Consider the following 10469-nt stretch of genomic DNA (forward strand, 5'->3'; position numbering starts at 1 on the left):
AAGCCCCAGGGGCGACTGGCTACACGGAGCCCCCTCCAACGCCCTGCCCCACCCCACCGGGCCCCCGAGAGCGGGCTGCACAGACCCACGTCCCCACCCCTCAGAAACTGGCAGCTCCTGCTCCTGCCCGCCCGCAAGCCAAAGGGGGCGACAGGAGCCCCAGCCCGCAGGCGGGGAGGGGGATGAGTGAATGAGGAGACACTCACCACCTCACACCGACCAGGCGGCCAGGCGGCCAGACTTGGCGAAGCCAAGTGCGGGTGAGGACGGGGGGCACGGGGCCGTACTCGGGCTCGGAGGGAGCGTGAACGGCGCGCTGGGCAGCTCTTCACGTGGTTTAACACAGAGCCAACGTTCACCCCGCAGCTGGACTCCCAGGGGTGGGCCCCAGACAGACAACGCGCCCGCCCACGCCAGCACGCGAGCGAGTGCGTGCCGCTGCGTGGCTCGTGGACATGCACGACGCAGCCTGGGCCGTGCTGGAATATTACTCAGCCATGAAAAGGGGCGAGGCTCGGACACACACTGCAGCACACGCGGGCAGACCCTGAGCACAGCGTGCTCAGCCCGAGAGCTGGACACAGCAGGCCTCACCGTGTGTAGCCCCCTGGGAGGAAACGCCCAGTGCAGGTGAGTCCAGAGACAGGAGGTGGACTCGCGGGGTCAGGGGCTGGGGAGTGGTGGGACGTGACCACTACTGAGAAGGGGGTGCTCTGGAGATGACGGAATGTTCTGGAACTAGAGGTGGGCACTGGGTAACTTTGTGCGTATACTATAAAAGTATACATTTATAATATGGTAAGCTGAGTGTGTGTGTGTGTGTGTGTGTGTGTGTGTGTGTGTGTGTGTGTGAGTGTTACTGGGATGGAACCCAGGGGCATTCTACCTCTGAGCTACTCCCCAACCCTATTTTTAGTCTTTATTTTGAAACAGGCCCTCGCTAAGCGCTGAGGCTGCCGTGGGCTGGGCCCGGGCCCAGGCCGAGGGCAGAGTCCGGCAGTCATTGGCACCCGGTGAGACCCGGGAGTGAGAAGGGCGAGCCAGGCCCGAGCAGAGTCCAGCCGGCAGGTGGGCGGGGGGCTCCGCCCCTGAGCCGGGGCCCTCAGCAGCCCCAGCCCGGTCCTGGGGTCCCAGTCACTGGGTCGCGTGGAATCAGCTGCAGCTCGCGCTGGGGGGCAGCACGAGTCTGGCCTGCGGCCCCCGACCCACCCGCCCTGGCTTCCTCCTCCCCTGACCCGTCCCTAGCAGCCTCTGCTGCGCTCGGCCTGCCCTGGGCCACAGTGGAGGAGGCAGGGCAGGGGTGGGCTGCCCCCCAGGGGTCTCGGGAGCTGAGGGTCAGAAGTGGCTCTGGTGGGCGGGCAGAAGGCAGGGGGGGGGCACCGCACGCCCCGGGGGCTGGAGGGAGGCGTCCCCGGGCCTCCTGGCCACGGCAGTGCCCCCCGGTTCCAAACCCTGCGCCTGGGGTCCTTATTTGGACCCGGAGTCGGTGCAGAAGCCACAGGGGGCTGGAGTGGGCCTCTGTCCAATGACAGGTGCCCTTAGGAGACGCAAGGACACAGACCCTCAGAGGAGACGGCCGTGTGACCTGGAGCTCCTGGACGCTGGGGGGGCGGGGAGGAGCCTCCGGACCCTCCAGAGGGGCGGGCCCTGGCACACCTGGACCTCAGGCCAGGGGATTTGGGGGGGTAGCACTAAGGATCCAGGGGGGCGTTCTACCTCTGAGCTATACCCTTGGCACTATTTCTTTCTTAATTTCTTTTTTTTTTTTTTTGGTGGTACTGGGGTTCCTGGAAGCCCTTCTACCTCCGGGCTACACTCCCAGACCTATTTTTACATTTTTATTTGGAAACAGGGTCTCCTAAGCCAGCGCGCGCGGCTGGCTTCGAACCTGCGCGATCCTCCTGTCTCTGCCTCCCGAGTGCGGGGATGACAAGCGTGCGCCACCACGCCCGGCCTACTATTTCATTTTTCATTTTTATTTTTTGCAGTCCTGGGGATGGAATCCAGGGGCTTTCTACCTCTAAGCTACACCCCAGCCCTATTTTTAAGTCTTTATTTTGAAACAGGGTGTCACTGAATTGCAAAGGGCCTCACTAAGTAGCTGAGGCTGTCTTCAAACTGAGATCCTCCGGTCTCAGTCTCCCCAATCCTTTTTTATTTTGAAACAGAACCTCACTGAGTTGCCCAGGGGTCTTGCTAAATTGCTGAGGCTGGCCTTGAACCTGCGCTCCTCCTGTCTCAACCTCCCAAGGGCTGGGATTCCAGGCGTGCACCACCACACTGGGTTCATTTGTATTTTAAGTCCCCTCGTCTGTGACGGCAGCCCCGGGACGCTCAGACACCTCCCCAGAAAGCTCTGCTTGGTGCCTTCGTGGCCTGGAGGGGCCCGGGGCCGGGCTGGCCTCTGCCGCAGCCAGGCCCTGGTTTGCTGCGTCCATCCCTGGCCCGCCGCTTTGCCCTGCGGTCTCTCCCTGGGGACCTGCTCGTGGGCCCTCCCGGTCCTCCCCGGCTCCCCAGAGACCCTCTTCCAGCACAGGCGTGGGCAGAGGCGGGTTGGCTCGACCTGTCCGGCCGGGGAACCGAGGGCCTTCCTGTAAGAAGAAATTCCTCTCCTGCGCAGCTCTCTCCGCTGCCGGTAACTGCGGGAGCTGGGCGCGGTGGGCCAGACCTCTGATGCCCCTGAAATACATTTGCAAGTAGTCGATGCCGCGGCGCAGCGGCGCAGGGAGCCCGGCGGCGGCACCTTCCTGAGTGTGAGCTCATCCCGGGCTTCCCAGCAGCCCCCGGCTGGCAGGCAGAGCGCGGTGGTTACCGGACAGGCGCCCTCCCGAGTCCAGCCACACGCGGGGACCTGGGGCCCTGCGGCGAGCTGACAGCTCCCGGGAGGCCGCCTGGCGGGGGGAGGAGGGCCGGGAGGAGTTGGGTCACTGAGGGCAGCGGCCACCTCCACAATGGGACCCACAGGACCTGCTGGGCCCAGGAGAGGCCCGGGAAGGTGCAGGGAGGGAGGGGCAGCCCTGGGCAGGCTCGGCACACTGGAGACAGGAGGGGCTGCGGGGCTGGAGCCTCGGTGCCACCGGTTCTAGACCCGATCTGAACCCGACACGTCCCCAGATGCTCCCACGTCAGATTCAGTCAAGTCCGCAACACGTGGGAACGAAAGACTCTGCCACTGACGGCAAGAATCATGGTGGCGCTGCTACCGAGCCCGCACCCAAGACACGTGAAGACAGGCGGAGCCTCGCACGCATGCTCACAGGATGCTCCTCGCCCTGGTGCTCACAACAGCCAGGACAGAAAGCGGAGTATTACGCAGTCACGAAGAGGAGCGAGGCTCTGACAGGTACTGCCGGGCTCCGTGAGAAAACCAGACACAGGGGTCACTCGGCGTGACTTCACTGTCAGGAAAGGTCCCGCGCGGGCGAATCCCGGGACAGGAAGTGGATTCGTGGGTGTCAGAGGCTGGGGCTGGGGGGTGACCGCTGATGGGGATGAGTTTTTTGTGGGATAATGAGAATGTTCTGGAATTAATGAGATGGTCACACGCTCTGTGAATTCAAGAAGAACCACGGAGCTGGGCACTTTGAAATGGTGGCTTTTCTGTGACATGAAACATATCTTATACAAAAACAAAAACAAAAAAAAGAATGAAAGCCAGGCCACATTCAGCACCCACGCACCTGCAACCCCGGGGGTCGTCCCCACCGGAGCCGACGAGCCGTTCCAGGTCACGGGCCGGGGGACCGGAGCCCGGGGCTTCTGCCAAACCGAGGACGGAAGGTTTAGTGGCCGAGCCAGGCCCTCCCTCCGAGGGGCAGGCAGCGCACGCACAGCGGGCTCGCAGGGCACAGCTGGACCGCCCTGAGCAGCTGGAGAGGAAGGGGGGATCCAGGCGCGACGAGGCACGGACGGAGTCCCTGCTGGCCTGTGGGATCGCTGGGGCAGCCCGGGCCACAGCACCATCTACCGTGACCCACGCGCCAAATGAGCCCCTGTGAGCCCCCGTGGGAGGGAAAGGTGAAACAATCAAACAGCGGGTCGGCCATCCCGCGGGAGGCCCGCGGACCGAGGCGGCAGGAAGGAAGAGGGCCGCCGCCACATCGGGCAACCTCGTGGTAAGATGGCGGCGGGGGCCCCACGGACTCCGTTCTACCTAGGAGGGCAAGGTCCACGTGGTCGGCGCGAGACCCGTCCTGTCAGGAGCCTCCGAAACCGGGACTGGGGATCGGGCCAGGGCCTCTGTCTGACCGTGAGGCGGCCCCAGGCGTGTGCGTGTGATGATCGGCTCTGTGCGGTCCTGGGGACGAGGGGCATTCGACCTCCGACCTCCAAGCTCCACCACCAGCCTTATTTTTTTTATTCTTTATTTTGAAACAGAGTCTTTCACTGAGTTGCAGAGGCCCTCACTAAGTAGCTGAGGCTGGCTATGAACTGCAGTCCTCCTATTTCAGCCTCCCAAATGCTGGGATGACAAGCGTGCGCCACCACGCCCGGATTCCTTATTTTTTTTGAAACAGGGTCTCCCTGGGTCGGTGAGCATCTCACCACTACTAGCTGAGGCTGTCCTTAAACCTGCGATCCTCCTGTCTCAGCCTCTCAAGTACTGGGATTACAAGTGCGAGCCCCCACGCCACGCTTAAAAATATCTTGAAACATGTTTTATCACAAAAACTCTGTGAGAGAGCAAACCTCGGGCTTCCAGATCTCAGCTTTTTAGAGAAGCCCTTCTGGGGACGCGTGCCCTGGTGCCTGGGCTGGGGCGGGCACAGGCAGCCGGTTCCTGCCCTGCCCGCCAGTGCAGGGCCAGGGGAGGGGCGCCGGGGTGTGTGAGTGGGGGGGGGGGTGCCAAGATAAACCATGGGCTTGGGGGCCACATGTCCACAGGACATGGGGAGGCACAGACCCCAGGGAATTGGTCCGTGCCCTGAAGGGAAATTCAGAAGATTCAGCAAATACAAAAATGGCCCCTCTTCCTCAGAGGTGTTAGAGTCCGTGGCTCACCTCCCGTCTCTTTTAGCTTTGGCTGCCAGGAAACTCAAGGTTCAAGTGCCATTAGCCAGCCATGGGGGCTGCAAGCCTGGAATCCCAGTGACTGGAGGCCGGAGCAGGAGGACTGCAAGTTTGAGGCCAGCCTGGGCAACCCAGTGAGATCCTGTTTCAAAATAAAAAAGCACTGGGGGTATGGCTTGGGGGTTGAGCACCCCTGGGGTTGATCCCCAGTGCGGGGGGTGGGGGGTTGCAAAACAAAACACAGAATACAAATACACACACACACAAGTCCTCCCACAGTCGGAGGTCAAGAGCCTGAAACAGATCTCTCTGGGCTCAGTCCTGAGGCCGGCTGGGCCGGGGCCTCGCAGAGGCCCAGGAAGAGCCCGTGCCCGCCTCATCCAGCTCCTGGCAGCCTCGGCCCGCGGCCCCGTGCTCCATCCCAGAGCCAGCAGCGCCCAGCGTCTCCCAGTCTCCTTGCCTTGATCTCGCGAGGACCCTGCGCTGACAGCTCCTCCGTCTCCCTGTCTGCAGTGCTGGGGATGGGCTCGTGTGTGCCGGGCGAGGACTGTACCCCGGGCTATGGCCCCTCCCGCTCCTTCTCCTAGACCCCTCTGCAGCACGTACAGAGCTGGAAGGAGCAGCGGCCTCCGTGTGCGGCCAGGCCAGGCTCAGGTCTGAACTCCCTCCGGCAGCGCAGCGGGGGAGCGCGCGGCCCGGCCCCCAGGGAGGCTGAGAGGCGGCGTGGATCCCTGCCCTGGCCCGCCAAGGCCTCATCTGCAGCAGGTGCGGCTGCTTTGACAGGGACACCTGGGTCCCGCCTGCCCGGCCGAGGCTGGCTGGGGGGACAGGGATGGGAGGAGGACAGGGTGGTCCTGCCTTCCTCCAGGGGTCACGCGGGCACTGCTCAAGCGGCGGCGGATGTGTGCCAGGGAGTGAACCACCCGCTCTGCTCGAGCAGGGGAGCGCCACAGCCGCCAGCGGCCGGGAGACAACCTCGTGAAGGCGGCGAGTGCAGGCGCGCCCTGGCTCTTCCTGCGCGGCCAGGAAGACGCTGCCTCCCAGCGCACCTCCCACGGACCTGGCTGCTCGCGGCTGCTGCCCGCAGCGGTCTGTGCAGACCAGCTGCTGTTCTCCAAGAACGAGCCAGGCCTCCCTGTTCCCGGCTCCCACGGCGAGCCCCAGCTGCCGGGCCAGGCCAAGGTCATGGGGTCCCCAGCGGTTCTTACCTGCAGAAGGTCTCCACTCTTTGGCAGGAAGCTCGGGGTGCTGGCCACGGGGCTGGAGCTGGCGTCCGGGCAGGGGGGGTTGCCAAGGACGGAGGTAATATTAAAGAACTCGCTGGAAAAGAGGCAGAAGGTCGGTGAGCGCTGCCCGCTGGGACGCCGGGTCACGCGGGGCCCCCCTCCTATGGACCGGGGGCTCTGACCCTCCCGGCCCGCTGCCCCACGTGCAGGTGGTGGACTTGGAACCTGGCTCGGCGGCCATGTGGCGCCAAGTGGACCGTCCCGGCCAGCCCCTCCTGCACCAGCCCTTCCAGCACCCCACTCCAGAGCCCCCGGGCCGTCACTGTCGGCCGCCCTGCCCTGTCACCTGGAGCTGGGGACGGGAGGAGAGGGGAGGAGCCAGGCCCAGCCAAGCCGAGGCGAAGCCCCTCACCAGTGCCCGGCCCCTGGGTCCCCAGCCTCTGCTCTCGCCTGGGGGTAGTTTATATATAAGAGCTGACTTCAGAGCGCCCACCCCATGCCGGGTGTGCATGCCCCGATAACCTCCTACTGACACTCCCAAACCCCGCTCGGCCACTGACCTCTGGGCCCTGGCCTGCCCTCCCCAGGCCCCTCGCCCCCTCCACCTCTACCTCTACCTTCCCCGGGGCTGGTTCTCACCAGTATGGACCCCAGCTGGTTACACCCGGGACTCGGGAAAAGCCAGGCCAGCAGCCCCCGAGCACCAAGGCCAGCCCCAGGTACAGAGCTGGTCCAGGCCACGAGCTCAGGCCACGATCCGACAGGACGTTAGGGTCCTCAGGACTGACTGAGACGTGCGTGTGTGTGTGTGTGTGTGTGTGTGTGTGTGTGTGTGTGTGTGTAAGGGCACTAGTGGTTGAGCCTAGGGGCATTCTACTCTGAGCTGTACTGCTAGCCCTCTTTTAATCAATTATCTTATTTGGGGGAACTAGAAATGGAACCCAGGAGCACTCTACCTCCGAGCTGTACCCCCAGCCCTTTTTACTTTTTCTTTTGGTGGTACTGGGATGAAACCCAGGGGCACTATACCTCTGAGCGACACCCCCAGCCCTACTTTTTTGGTCTTTTTATTTTTGAAACAGGGCCTCACTGAGTTGTGAAAGGCCTCGCTAAGTAGCTGAGGCTGTCCGCGAACCGCGATCCTCCTGTGTCAGCCTCCGGAAGGCTAAGATTACAAGTGTGCGCCACACGCCCGGCTTACGTTTTATTTTGAAACAGGTCTAAGTCTCTGAGGGCCTTGCTAAATTGCTGAGGCTGGCCTCAAACCTGTGATCCTCCTGTCTCAGCCTCCCAAGTACTGGGATTATAGGCATGCGCCCCACGCCCGGCTCATCTTTTTATTTTGAATGGTTTCACTAGGTTGCTGAGGGCCCCACTTCGTCGTGGTTGGTCTCAGCCTGGATCCTCCGGGCTCAGCCTCCTAAGCACTGGGATTCCGGGCACAAGCTCTAATTATTTTTGTTTTTTGGTTTTTGTGGGTCTGGGGATGGAACCTAGGGGCATTCGACCTCTGAGCTACACCCCTGCCATGTATATGTATGTGTATATATATATATATATATATATATATATTTTTTTTTTTTTTTTTTTTTTTTTTTTAATTTTGAGACAGGGTCTCACTGAGTTGCAGAGGGCCTCACTAAGTAGCTGAGGCTGTCCACAAACCGCGATCCTCCAGTCTCAGCCTCTCGAGCTGGGATCCAAGCGTGCGCCACCACGCCCGGCTCTAATTCTAATTCTAACCCAGGGTCTGGGAAGCAGTGCTGGCCTGAGGGAGGGCGCAGGGACGGGCGTGGAGAAGACACTTACTGGCTCTCGCTGGAGAAGGGCGGACATGGCGCCTGCGGGCAGCGGCTCCACCAGGCGTAGGGGCAGTGTAGAAGCGAGTTCTGAAACACAGAGAAGGCGCGGTCAGCGCGGGCCGCCACCGTCCCAGCAGGAGGCCGGAGCGTCCAGGCGCTTGGCCTATGCTCCCCTGCTGGGTCATCAGGCGGTGGCTTCGTCTGGCAGTGCCTCAGTTTCCCTATCGACCAGAAAGAACCCACCTGAGTGTGATGACCCACATGGTGAGTGGTGGCCCAGACCCTGGCCGGCCTGGAGCCGAGCGCATGCACACTGGAGCTCTGCCCGCCACGGCCCAGAATCTGCCTGCCTGCCTGCCTTTCTTTCTTTCTTTCTTTCTTTCTTTCTTTCTTTCTTTCTTTCTTTCTTTCTTTCTTTCTTTCTTTTCTTCCTTCCTTCCTTCCCCTCTCTCTCTCCTCCTCCCTCTCTCCCTCCCCCCTCCCTCTCTCTCTCTTTTTCTCTTTCTTCTGTGGTACCTGAAATTGAACCCAGGGGCATCCTACCTTTGAGCTCTATTTATTTATTTGAAACAGTGTCTATTTGTCTACCTCCAACCTACACCCTCAGCCCTATTTTTTATTCTTTATTTGGAAACAGGGTCTCACTGAGTTGCAAAGAGCCTCACTAAGTAGCTGAGGCTGTCCTCGAAACAACAGCCTCCTGTCTTGGCCTCCCAAATGTTGGGATTACAAGTGTGTGCCACCACACCTGGCTTAATTTTTATTTTGAAACAGGGTCTTACTGAGTTGCAAAGGGCCTAAATAGCTGAGGCTGTCCATGAAACATGATCCTCCTGTCTCAGCCTCCCAAATGCTGGGATTACAAGCATGTGCCACCATGCCTGGCTAAGGGGTATTCTACTTCTGATATACACCCCTAACCTAATTTTATATTTATTTATTCATTAATTTATTTTATTAAGGTACCGGAGATGGAACCCAGGGGTACTCTACCTCCAAGCTACACTCCAGCCCTATTTTTTTTTTTTTTTTTTGAGGGTATTACATGGGCATTCGACCTCTGAGCTACACTGCCTGGCTATTTTTTTTTTATTCTTTATTTTGAGACAGGATCTCACTAAGTTGTGGAAGGCCTCACTAAGTAGCTGAGGCTGTCTGCCACAAACTGCAATCCTCTGGTCTCAGCCTCCTAAATGCTGGGATTACAAATGTGCGCCACCATGCCTGGCTCTCAGCCCTACTTTTTATTATTATTACCTTTTTTTTTTTTTTTTTGGCAGTACTGGGGATAGAACCCAGGAGTATTCAACCTTTGATCTAGAGCCCCAGCCCTATTTTTTCTTTATTTTGAAACAGGGTCTTACTGAGTTGCAAAGGGCCTCACTAAGTAGTAGCCGAGGCTGTCTGCAAACTCTGATCCTCCTGTCTCAGCCTCCCAAATGCTGGGGTTACGAGCGTGCACCACCATGCCTGGAGCTATCTTTTATTCTTTATTTAGAAACAGGGTCTCTCTGAGTTACGGAGATCCTTACTAAGTAGCTGAGGCTGGCTGCGAACCACGATCCTCCTGTCTCAGCCTCCCGACTGCTGGGATTACAAGTGTGCGCCGCCATGCCCGGCAGGGGGGCATGGTTTTGTTTATGACTGCGGAGCCTGGCAGTCACGCCAGGTACCAGAAGCCCTTCCTGGGCCGCCTGGTGAGACTCTGGACAGCTTCCCAGGCTTAGCTGCCCCCACCCTTCCAGAGACTCATGACCTGGGAAGGGGCCTGGGGGCAGCAGCACCCCATCTTCAGACTTGTGCAGGAGGGAAGATCGGCCCTGATGTGGGCCTCCAGATCAGGGCTCCTCTATGGCTCTGGCAGCCCAGGTGCGTTCAGCGGCAGGGCCTCCGTCCTGGGCCTCCAGTCTGTCATGGGTTGTAAAGTACATTTAGCTCAATAAAGAGGACGCCAGGCGAGACGGCACATGCCTGTCATCCCAGTACTCGGGAGGCTGAAGCGGGAGGATCACAGGTTCCAGGATAGCTTCAGCAATGTAGTGAGACTCTCATCAACCTAGCCAGATCCTATTTCAAAATAAGAATGAAGCCAGGTGTGATGGTGAGCACTTGGAATCCCAGCATTCGGGAGGCCGAGACAGGAGGATCGCGGTTCGCGGCCAGCCTCAGCTACTACTTAGTGAGGCCTCCGCAACTCAGTGAGACCCTGTTAAAAAAAAAATAGGGCTGAGGGTATACCTTGGAGGTAGAATGCTCCTGGGTTCCATCCCCAGTACCACAATTAGTTAATTAATTAGAGCTGGGGTGTAGCTTAGAGGGGAATCCTCAGTACCATAAAAAATACATAAATAAGCCGGGCACAGTGGCGCACACCTGCAATGCCAGCACTTGGGAGGCTGAGACAGGAGGATCGCGGGGTTTTTTTTTTTTT

Source organism: Muscardinus avellanarius (genome assembly GCF_963383645.1).
Source record: "Muscardinus avellanarius genome assembly, chromosome: 16".
Lineage (NCBI taxonomy): Eukaryota > Metazoa > Chordata > Mammalia > Rodentia > Gliridae > Muscardinus > Muscardinus avellanarius.